The following is a 13,061-nucleotide window of genomic DNA, read 5'->3' as shown; positions in this document are numbered from 1 at the left end:
GATGTACTTCACCTAGCCTGAGTATCAACTCTATTAGTTGCTTATTTCTGTCTCTTTCTGCCCAGTGGGAAGGCTCCTTGGTAGAGAAAAAAAAAGTAAGAGTTTGAAACGTTTGTTTTCTCTTTATTGTCACTTATCATCATCTCGTAGACCCTCCCTTTATATTCCTCATTTCCTTTATATACTCTGCCTTTAAAATAAAGCTTTACTGCTATCCATAACTTTCTCTAGCAGCCTCATGTCATTCAGTTTCAGCACTATTCTTACAGGAAAATTTTATTCTTCTGTAACCTGCCACCTTCTGTATAGGTCCTTTTAAATCAAATTGTAGGGGATCATGGGAAAAATACATTTGAAATTGAAAGGAATTTTGGAGGTTATCTAATCCTTCCTGACCCCTACTGTGCACATGAAGAAACTGAAACCCAAAGACGTGGACTTAAGTTGGTTGGGGAGCATCTTGTGCATGAATGTCAGTTTCTTTAGACAACTTCCCTTTTTCCTCCTCACAGAAATTGTTTCTCATTGCATCTTTATGTTTTTCATTCTTAAGAGTTTTTTCTGTGGGGTGGTGATGGAGTCAAGATGGCAGAGTAAAAGCAGTGACTTGTTTGAGCTCTCTCCCAAATACCTGTAAAAATGGCTCTAAACAAATTCTAGAACAGCAGAACCCACAAAAAGACAGAGTGAAACAAATTTCCAGCTCAACACAATCTGGATGGTTGATTAGAAAGGTCTATTGTTCTGGGCTGGGAGACAAATGCAGTTCAGCATGGGCATGCAGGCAAACCAGGCCTTAGTGAACCTGGAGCAGGTCTCAGAGGACTAAATCATGGGCAGCTGTGGCAGTTTCCAGACTTCTCAGCCCACAAATGCGAATGACAATGTAGGTCAGTAGGAAAAGTCTGTGCCTGAGGTGAGATAGAAGCTTGTTACCAGCCTCAGTCCTGGCTGCAGCCTTGGGGTGGAGGGAGAGGCTGCTTTCTGAGGTTCTGCACCATAGACTGAGAGAGAATTGAGTGGCTGATCAGAGGGGGATTGCAGGGATCTCTTTGCTGGTGCTGAGGCATGATTCTCTTGCTTTGCCTGTGCTTGAATCTGGGTCACAGATCTGGTTGGTGATCCTGGGGCGAGGAGGAGGAGGAGTCCTGGTGTGGTGGAGCTTGTGGTAGAGAAGAGAGAATCCTCCTCACAGTTCCAAGGCAGAAAAGAGTGCTTATGGTCACTCATAGACCAGAACATAGGCCAGGAAGGGAGTAAACACCTGGACCTTGATCATACTGCCTTGGAAGAATTGAAAACTTACAGGTCCCTAGAAGTATCTCTGAAAACTGCTCTACAAAACTCCCAAAGTTTGGGACAGTACATTCTTCACATGGGAAGCAGACCCCTACCTTAACAAAGAGTTTAAAACTCAAATAATTGACTGGGATCATGAGCAAATTGTGCAAAAAATTAAAAAGAAGTCAGATGACAGAATCTTTGGTGACAAAGAAGATCAAAACATCCAACCAGAAGAAGACAACAAAGTCAAAGCTCCAACATCCAAAGCCTCCAAGAAAAATATGAATCAGTCCCAGGCCATGGAAGAGCTGAAAAAGAATTTTGAGAAGCAAGTAAGAGAAGTAGAGGAAAAAATGGGTAGAGGAATGAGAGCGATGCAAGAAAATCATGAAAAACTAATCAACAGCTTTCTAAAGAAGACCCAAAAAAATACTGAAGAAAATAACACCTCAAGAAATAGCCTAACCCAAATGGCAAAAGAGGTCCAAAAAAGCCAATGAAGAGAAGAATGTCTTAAAAAAGCTGAATTTGCCAAATGTAAAAGGAAATCCAAAAGCTCACTGAAGAAAATAATTCCTTAAAAATGAGAATGGAGGAATAAGAAGCTAGTGACTTTATGAAAAATCAAGACATTGTAAAACAAAACCAAAAGAATGAAAAAATGGAAAACAATGTGAAATATCTCATTGGAAAAACAACTGACCTGGAAAATGGATCCAGGACAGATACTTTAAAAATTATTGGACTATCTGAAAGCCATGATCAAAAAAAGAGCCTAGACATCACCTTTCAAGAAATTATCAAGGAAAATTGCCCTGATATTCTAGAACCAGAAGGTAGAATACAAATGGAAAGAATCCACTGATCACCTCCTGAAAGACATCTTCACAGGAATAGTCCTAGGAATATTGTAGCCAAATTCCAGAGTTCCCAGGTCAAGGAGAAAATATCGTAGGCAGTCAGAAAGAAACAATTCAAGTACCGTGGGAACACAATCAGGATTAACACAGGATTTAGCAGTTTCTACATTAAGGGACCAGAGGGCTTGGAATATGAAATTCTGGAGGGCAAAGGAGATAGGATTACAGCCAAGAATCACCTACCCATCAAAACTGAGTATAATCCTTTGGGGGAGAAAATGGACATTCAGTGAAAAAGAGAACTTTCAAGCATTCTTGATGAAGAGACCAGAGCTTAATAGAAGATTTGACTTTCAAATACAAGACTCAAGAGAAGCATGAAGAGGTAAACAGGAAAGAGAAATCATGAGACCTATTAAGATTGAACTGATTACATTCATGCATGGAAAGATGATATTTGCAACTCAGGAGACTTTGTCAGTATTAGGGTCATTGGAGGGAAAAAATTTATATGTATAGATAGATTGATAAATAGAGGGCAGAGTGTGACTTGAAGATGAAGGGGTGATATCTGGAGAATAAAATTAAGGGGTGAGAGAGGATTATACTTGGAAAAGGAGAAAGGGAGAACTAGAATGGGGTAAATTATCACACATAAAACAGACAAGAAAAGTCTCCTACAGTAGAGGGGAAATGGGGGAAGGTGAGTGGGAATGAGTGAATCTTATTCTCATAGGATTTAAGAGGGAGTCACATACACACTCAATTGGATATGGAAAGCTATCTTACCCTACAAGAAAATAGGGAGGAAGGGAATGAGAGAGGGGGGATATAATAGAGAGGAGGGCAGATTGGGGGAGGGAGTAATCAGAAGGAAACACTTCTGAGGAGGGACAGGGTCAAAAGAGAGAATAGCATAAACAGGGAGTGGGATGGAATGAAGAAAAATATAGTTAGTTTTCCACAGCATGACTACAGTGAAAGTGTTTTGCATGACTACACCTGTATAACCTGTATCAAGTTGCTTGCCTTCTCAATAAGGGTGGGTGGGGAGGGAGGAAGGGAGAAAATTTGGAACCCAAAGTTTTAAAAACAAATGTTAAACAATTGTTTTCACATGCAACTGGGAAAAAAGATATATTGGCAATGGGGCATAGAAATCTATCCTGCCCTACAGGAAAAAAGAAAAGGAAAGGTTTAAGAGAAGGGGGGGAGATATAAGGGAGGGCAGACTAGGGGAAAGGGTATTCAGAATGCACCCTGTCTTGGGTTGGGGGAGGGACAAGATGGGGAGAAAATTTGGAACTCAAGATCTTGTGTATATAAAAGTTGAAAGCTAAAAATAAACAAAGTTAAAAAAACTAATTTGGGTTTTAAACCATATTCAATTGAAGTAAAAAAACACCCCAGCAGCAATCACCTGCCATTAAACGTTCAAAAAGAATTTGCCAAATTATCAAACAACACAGGTGTAAAACTTGAATTCCCTAAAATATTGTTAAATGAATTTTGACTTGAGATGAGGACAGAATTTTCAACAATTTCTGAAATGGACTTAAACATACTTCTGCCATTTTGTGCTATATATTTATGGGAAGTACCTTTCTAAGCATTGATGTTTATAAAATCAATATATCGATCAATTCTGAAAAATGTTGAAGATGCTTTTCATCCTGTAGTATCAAATATTCCTCCAAGATTTAATTCTTTATGTAAAAACAAACAAGCACCTCCACCTCATTTCTATGCAAATTTGCTTCCATCTTTAATAAATGGTAAGATTATATGTAGACCAAAGAACTGTTTTAAAATAAATGTCTTTATTATTTATTCCTCGACTTTTTCTGGGGTCCCAGTCTTGGACAGGCTCCTGCTCGGGGGCTGCGGGCTGCGAGGTCTCCAGAAGCTGCTCCAGGCAGGCAGTTCCGGGCAAGGAGGAGCTTTTCTGGTGGGACAGGCAGGCTCTGAAGCCCCGCCGCTCGGCGCCCTCATCGCCTGCCTGCTGCTCCCTGAGGGGTGGCTGAGGCAAGGAGGGAACCCAGGAGACAGAGGAAGAGGGCGCCGAGTGTGGGGAGCGGCCGCCAGGTCCCAGCCAGGATCAAATGCTCAGGGATTCAGCCTTACCGGGAGGACCCTGCTCCGCGCGGCCCCCGACCGGTTCCAGGGGCTCCGCAGAGCAGCAGCAGAGGTTGCGGCTGGAGGAGGAGACTCTGTCCAGCACCAGCTCCCTCTTCTTGAAGTCGCCCCACCTGCTGCCTCCCAGGCCGCGGCGCTTGTCACAAGGTGGAGGCGGGGAGGGCGACGGGTTCCCTCAGTGCGGCTCTCCCGAGCCCTGCTTGTCTGCCCCCGCAGCCCTTGCTATCTGTCCCCCAGTTGCAGGTTATTCCAGAACCGGGCCTGGAAGGAGGAGTTTTTTTTCTTTCTTTTTATTTTCCTGCATCTATTCAGAAAGTCACATAATTTCTGTTGGGTTTGTTATTAATACGATCAGTTACGCTGATAGTTTTTCTAATATTGAACCAGCTCTGTATTCTTGGTATGAATTTCACTTAGTCGCGGAGTATGATCCTTGTGATATGTTGCTGTAATCTCCTTGCCATTATTTTGCTTAAAATTTTTTTGCATCAATATTCATTAGGGAAATTGGTCTATTATTTTCTTTCTCTTTTTTTGCACTTCCAGTTTTAGGTATCAATATCATATTTGTGTTGTAAAAGGCATTTGGTAGGACTCCTTCTTTGCCTCTTTTTCTAAATAGTTTATGTAGTACTGGGATGAATTGTTTTTTAAATGTTTGCTACCATTTGCTTATGAATCCATCTGTCCCTGGGGATTTTTCTTAGGAATTTCATTGATAGCTTGTTCAATTTCTTGTTCTAAGATTGGGTTATTTAAATATTCTATTTCTTCTGTTAATCTTGGCAATTTATATTTTTGTAGATATTTATTCATTGCATTTAGATTGTCCAATTCATTGGTATATAAGGGGGCAAAATACCTCCCAAATCGTTTTAATTTCCACTTTATTGGTGGTGAATTCACCCCTTTCATTTTTGATACTAGTAATTTGGTTTACCTGTTTCTTTTTTTTAAAAACCAAATTAACTAAGGGTTTATCTTTTCATTGTTTCCTCCCCCCAAAAAAACTGTCTTCTAGTTTCAATTATTAGTTCAATGGTATTCTTACTTTCAATGTTATTAATCTCTTCATTGATTTTTCAGTATTTCTAATTTGGTGTTTAATTCATGATTTTATTTTGCTCTTTTTCTGGTTTTTCATGATGGTATGCTCAATTCAACAATCTGCTCTTTCTCGATCTCAACGAACAACAAATGCAGCTAAATTACTCACCATTTGTGTGATTTCTGCAAATGAAAGTTTCTTTTCTCCTAGGCTATGGATCACATGGAACCTTGCACATCTGGATTGCTTACCTTTACAAATGGAAATGGTGGTTGATGGAATCTGGAATGACTGAGGAAACAAAGGTTTGATCTTTTGAGCACATTGATTTATTAAACAATGCATGCCAATGGCATAACTAATAGGGACCAGGTCTCCTCAGCTGTCCTCAGGACCCTGAGTACAGAGGGAGACAAATTTTTATGCATTAAAATCAAGCAATTAACTGGATAAAACATTAAATAAACCAAGATACAAGATTAAGTAATCTGATTTCTAGCTGAAGGGAAGATTAGGGATTATGTGAGTTGGGAGGGGGATGAGTGAGTTTTGAGAATTCAGAGGGGGAGAGGAGACAGGTGCAATTCCTTGAAATGAGCAAAAGAGGTATCCCTGGTCCCCAAATATTTGTATTTAATGAAAGAAACATGGAAACAATAACTAATTAGCCAGTACAGTGACAGTTTTCAGATAAGATATATGGGTTGTTTGAGATGTATAATTGTGAGAAAACTCCTTGCATCAGTCTTTGGAGCCCACTGAGTTTCTGGTGAGCACAGTGTAGGTCCTTCATTTAGAGTCTCTAAGCAACAAGAAGAGGTAGTCTAGTTTCCCAGCCACATAGTGATAGGTTCTAATAGTGCAATGAAATTTTGTTACACTCTCATAATTGAGTAAACTTTTCCCATAAGACAGAAATTGGAGTAGATCCATAATTGAATAGAAAGGGCACTGAATAAGATCCAGAATGAAGTTGCAAGATGGAGTCAGTTTGGTTCTCATAATTCTCACAATAACCTCAAAACTTATGTTTCAGGCATAAGTGACTAGGTTGTCTCTTTCTCCTATGAATCCCATTCCAGATCTTGTCAGGAGCATTTCAAGGACAATTCGAACCACAGCATAAAAAGCATTGGAGACTATAATTCTAGACAGGTTTACACATTTCAGAATACCACATAGTAGCATCTCTAAGATTGTCTTCTTCAACCAATCCTATCCTGCTAACCATGGAAGGTGGGGATTTATCCCTACAGTCAAAACCTCCAAAGTGTACAAAACCATTGGTGAAGATGATTCCACTCACCCATGCTATATGGAATTTGTGTACCCCTTTGACCAACACGACACTCAGTAGATCTGCAAGCCAAATAGCTCTTGTTGTGACAGAACTCCACAAGTATAGCATCCAAATAGCAGCCCTGAATGAAACGAGGCTGGCATGAAGGCCAGCTTACTGAAGTTGAAGCTGGGTACACATTTTTCTGGCAGTGGTCACCGTGATGAGGAGCACCATGAAGCTGGTGTAGGTTTTGCAATCAAAACTAACCTAGTCAATATGCTTGTATGCCTCTCAAAAGGTGTGAACAACAGGCTCGTGACAAGGCCACAGCCAATTCCAGGAAAGTGCCACACCAGAGTCATCAGTGTGTATGCTCCTACTATGCTGAACCCTGATGAGGTCAAAGCAAAATTTTATGAATACCTGGAGACCATCATCCTCAGTGTGCCAAAAGAGGACAAGCTTGCCATTTTAATGCCAGTGTGGGCATTATGCCGCTTGTGCTAAGTTTGGCCTGAAAATGAACACACACACACAAAACATTGGTTCTCCGCTAGCCCACAATACACACCATCTGTTATAGCAAATAGAGATATTTTGAATGCTGTGGATCATTCCCTTACCTTGGTAGCATACTTTCCATGGATATATACGTAGATCATGAGGTGGATGCAAGTATTGCTAGAGCTAGCTCACTGTTTAGGAGATTCTGAAGGAAAGTATGGGAGAAAAAAAGATATTAGACTGCCTACTGAACTAAAGGCATACTGAGCCATTGTGTTGACTTCTTTGTTGTGTGGCAGTGATGTCTGGACTATGACAATACCAGTGCCATGCCAAAAAACTGAATTCCTTCCATTGGAATTGTCTTAGGAAAATTCTGATAATCACTTGGTAAAAGAAGTAGTGCACACTGAGGTTTTTTCTTGAGCTACCTACAAAGCATTTAAATTCTACTGCAGAGGGTGCAACTTTTATTGGCTGGCCACATTGCTCAATTGTGAAAAGTACATTTTCCTTAAAGATTGTTTCACAGAGAACTCACCCAAAGTAAGCCCTCACACAGAAGTCAGAAGAAGCCGTGTGAAGATACTCTCAAAGTGTCTCTGAAGATCTTTGGAATCAATTATGAGACATGTGAAAAACTGGAATAGTACCACCCAACATGGTGTGCCCGCTTCAGAGAAGGCACTGTGCTCTAGGAGGAAGGCAGAATTGCAGAGCTCAAAAGAAACATGACATCAGCCAATTTAGAGACATCTCCACTCCAAATGTTCACATGGATGATTTTGTCCGACCCAAGCTCATCTTGGTCTGATCAAGTGCAGTGGACACACTCTACCTTTGACCTAACATACTGATATCGTTTAAGCCTCTTCAAGTACAAAGGACAAGAAGTAACCAACAAAGCAGTCAATACCGGAGCAAGTAAGATGTGAAGGCTTTCCATCCCCCACTGCACCAAACACATACACATGCTTTGTAATCTCTGGTTTTGGATTTATTTCTCTTTTAGTTTCATACAGTTAGTATCAATCCTTGTCATTTGTCCCATTGATTGGCCAATAAAAAAGTATAGTATTCATAACAAATATAAATAGTCCACCAAAGCAAATTATCACATTGGCCACATCCAAAATCGTGTCTCTCAGGGCAGCTACATGGCACAGTGGATACAGCACTAGCCCTGGATTCAGGAGGACCTGTGTTCAAATCTGGCCTCAGACACATAATTATTACTAGCTGTGTAACCCTGGGCAAGTCACCTAGCCAAAAAATAAATCAATAAATAATTTTTAAAAGTTCATAAAAAAACAAAATTGTGTCTCTCTCTGCATTTGAAGTCCATCATCTCTCAGGAGGTGGACAATGGGCTTCTTCTTGGGTCCTTGGACTTTATGATTTATCCTTGCATTGTTAAGTTTTAATAGTCTTTAAAAATTGTTTTTCCTTATGTTATTGTATATGCATTATCCACCTTGCTCTGCTCACTTCACTTTGAATCAGTTTGTGAAAATCCTTACAATTTCCTATGAATTTGTCTATTTCATCATTTTTATGATATAACATTCCATTCTATTCGTATACAAAAATACCACTCTAACTGTCTAGTTTTGGGCCAATACAAAAAGAACTACAAGAAACATTTTGGAAAATATCTGCCATGTTTTCCTTTCTCTGATATTTTTAGTGTTTAGGTTTATTAGGGTCATTGCTGGGCAAAGCATGGGACTAGTTTAGTCACTTCTGGAAAAGAGTTCTAAATTATACTTCCTGCACTGCAGGACCAATTCACAGCTCTACCAGCAGTGCATTGAGCTGCTGGTTTTCCTGAATCCCTTCCAACATTTGTTATCTTGGGAAGTTAGGTGGTGCAGTGGATATAGAGTTGGACCTGGCATCAGGGAATCCTGAGTTCAAGTCAAATTTCAGACACTTAACAGTAGGATGACTCAAGTGCAAGTCACTTAACTTATCTTTGCCTCAGTTTCTTTCTTTATGAAATGGAAATAACAATAGTATCTACCTTCCAGAGTATTTTTTTTGGGGGTGGCAAAGAAAAGCAAATGAAATATTTGTGATGTGCTTTGGAAACCTTAGAGGACTTTTCAATGTGAGCTTTTATTATGGTGATTATTTTCATGTTTTGTCATCTTAGCCTCTTTAACAGGTGTGAGATGTTACTTCTATTTGCATTTGGAGTATTTTTTATATGGTGGTTGACAGCTTTTATTTCATTCTTTGAAAATTATCTGCATATAATATTATCCATTTGTTGGGAAATATCTCCCAATCTTGTAAATTTGAATCAGTTCCTTATGTCTACTTTTATGGGAGACTTTTATAAAACAAAAAGCAGACAAACAAATAAAAGAAAACCTTTCAGCTAAGACTCTCCCTCCCATTACTCATTTTTCTTAGATTTAATTAATTAGTTTTATTTATATAAAACCTTTTTAAATTTTATAAAATCAAAATTGTTCCTTTTCTTTGCTAAAGTCCTCTTTATCCTTTAGTCATAACCTTATCCTTTATTCCACAGATTTAAAAGATACTTTGTTCTTGGCTCCAATAATTTGCTTACATGTCTTTCTATATCTCAGTTGTATATCTTTAAGCTGTTTATTTTAGTATTTCATGTGAAATAGTGGTCTATACCAGATTTCTTTCAGACCACTTTGCAACTTTCTATCTTTTTTTTAAAGTCAAGTCCTTAGCCAAACATTTGTGATCTTTGTGTGTATCAAATACCACATCACAATGTGTATTTGGCCCTTCATACTGTGTATTTAATTCATTCCAATGGAAAAAAAATATCTCTGTCTGTTCAGCTGTACCAGTTTGTCTTAATGATTATTGCTGTCTAATATTATTCAAGATCTGGTAGTCTTGGGACCTCTCCTTTGCCACTTTTTTACTTAGGAAAAACATTAGATCCTTGTGCATTGAAAGACAAAAAAACAAAAAACAAGATGTGAAGTAAACATCATAAACCTTTAAAGGCTCACACAGGTCAGTGGTGAGGGTTGGGTGAAGGTGAGAGAATCAGGATCATTATATTGGTGTGTCGGCCTTCAGTTATTTGTCCTCTACTAGTTACCGTGGAGAGTTTTTTTAAATCTCCTCTTCCTAAAATCCCTTACTTCACAATTTTAGGGAGCATGATGCTGTTAATGTCATGTGTAGAGTTAAAGGAATAACTCTGTTCAGATTATCTACCACTTTGCCATTTTTGCAGGATTATCCACTCAATTTCTAAGTTAAAAACAATTTTTAAAGGAAAACGATACATGATATTTAACAATAGTAGGAAAATTCTATAGTATTTCATTCATTTATTCTATTGTGCTGAGTAAAGTATCAAACAAGTAAGTGTAATCCATGGTGATACCTCTCCCAACCATTTATTTACATCATATCCCCAGCAGTCCCATGGTTTCTGGCTACCTTACTGGAACTCAAGTGCAAATGAAATAGGATCATTTCATGAGGATGGTTTTTTTTCACCTGTAATCCTTATTGCAATATTGTTATATTAATATCATTGTGTATTCTTTATATTAATATTATTTCTTTTTTCAATTAAAAATAATTCTTTTCTTTCTTCACCTCATTGGAAAAAAAATCATAGAAATATTCAAAGTAATGCAAAAAATATTTCCTACATTGCCCATGTAAAGAAATGGTAGCTAGATGTTAGAGATAAATACATAAAGATTCACATAAAAATAATGTGTCTAGTCAATGCAGTAGAGATAGATGTAGATCCAACCTCTTGAACCAGATCAGTTTATTAACACCGATGTGTGTCACTGTTAACTAAGTCAGTCTGGCAACCTCCACAAAGCCATCAACTCTCAGAGAAAGAAGGGACACTCATCATTAACACACAACAAAGAAGCGGTCTTGATAGGCATGCAGGAAAAATTAATACCTTTTTAGAGATGGGGCAGGAATATTACAATTGGCTATACTGAGAGAGGTGGCTAGCATTCAGTTAAGGTAGGATGGCATTCAGGAAAGGCTAATTATGACCCACTCTAATAATTAAGGAATGTTCTTGTTCAATGGGGTCCATATATATCTTGTAGTCTTTGCTAAGGATTTGCAACTAACAGGCTGGCTGTCTTCTTGGGAGAGATAAAAACTTCCTTAACTACACAAAACCAGGAAAGGACAGATGACATACCTTTTGGGGATGCTAATTTTGTGGGGTGAAATAAATAGATATTCATGTAATATCCTAGAGGATACTGGAATGAGAGATAGCATTTTTTTTAACTAAGCAATCTTTAAGCTAACTTAGTTGGATTCCTGAGATGGACTTAAAATGTGCAAGCAAATCCAATTACAAAATTAATATGGAATGAAATCAGTTATATTGTAGAATCAATACATTAGATATCAACACAGAAGAAATCAGAGGTCATATTAATTTAATCTGTTCACAACAGATAGATATTAAAAAATAATAACCCTCATGCTCATATAGTATATATATATACATAAATGTATATTTAATATATACATATGATATATATCTCAAGCATATATTAAGAACTACATACCTTTCTAAGTCAATCTCTATAAGCATCTATCAATATTATATAATTTTATTTCCTCTCTGTCAGAAGCTGGATAGCATGATTCTTGCTAATCCATGGTATAGGGCTGAAATTATAACAGACTAAAGGGTGAATCCAGGAGAAATTGAATATTTGAGAGCAAAGTAAAATTATTATACTAATAATTATTAATAATAATGATAAAAATATCTACTTAGTGTTTTCAATTTTTCAGTTTTTGTACAACGTCATTTTGGCCTCAAAAAGAACCTTGCAAAGACATTACAAGGAGTATTACTATCATAATTATGCAGATGAGAAAACTGAGGCTCAGGTAAGTTCAAGACTTTAAAAATATTATGGTGCTCCTAAATGATGGAGACTAGATTAGATCCCAAGCATTCCCATTTCCAAGCTTCTCACCTTATTTTCCACATCATATTTCCTCACAAAATATTTGGAGAATTTTTCAATTTAGAGGACTCAAGATGAGGAGGAAGAAATAAGAAATGTTGCTTAAGTAACATGAGCAAAGGTGTGATCTAATACAGAAGTTTCAAACATACTGCTGTCAAGCTATTAGGAAACACCCTGTTTTCCAGAGCTGAGGCCCAGCAAGAAGGCTGTGTGCCCTCAGCTTGGCATAACAATATTCCTTTGCACTCACCCTCTGGATGATCTCAGATGATTTCCCTACTTCCCAGGGGATTCTGACCTGAGAGCTGGAACTGCAGCCTACATGCTGTAACAGAAAGTGATCAATCACATCACCTCATACTCTAAACAATTCCTGTGCTTGTAACTGCTAAGTGAGCTGAAGCTGGTGTTGCATCCTGTTCCCACCATGCTGACTCTGGTTCTATACCCTACTGAATGATCACAAGGCTTAAGGAGACTTAGGACTTGAGACAATCAAAAGGCTCAACAATTCTAAGAACTTGGAGACTCTTCCCACAGGAACTAAGAACACCGGTATTGTCCCCAAAATGCCTGCACTTGTGAGCCTATCATGAGAACTGTTTACTCAAGACTTCAGAATGGCTGTGTTGGGTCCTGCTTTTTTTTGTGGTTTTCATGACTAAAAATCCTACCCCTGCCACAATCAAGTAAGCCCTCCTTCTCAGGAAGACTTTGCTTGCAAGCCCATTTTCCTCACTCTGAAATTAAACTGCCATTTGATTCCTGACTCACATGCATCTGGACTGCTTTGTTCAGTGATGGCCATTCACAGGTTAGAGACTGGTGTAGTCTGGACAACATTTAAATTCTCTTGTCACTGCCAAAGGTACACATTGTGGTCTATGACACTCATGAGTGTGACTTATAGTGGGTGAAAATGTAATTGGGAAATATTTAACAAAATTTAAAAAATACAATAAAATTCA

The sequence above is a fragment of the Phascolarctos cinereus genome, unplaced genomic scaffold (assembly GCF_003287225.1).
Source record: "Phascolarctos cinereus isolate Bilbo 61053 unplaced genomic scaffold, phaCin_HiC Scaffold_726;HRSCAF=1367, whole genome shotgun sequence".
Lineage (NCBI taxonomy): Eukaryota > Metazoa > Chordata > Mammalia > Diprotodontia > Phascolarctidae > Phascolarctos > Phascolarctos cinereus.
The sequence above is the reverse complement of the archived record's forward strand: the minus strand, read 5'-3'. Positions refer to the sequence as shown.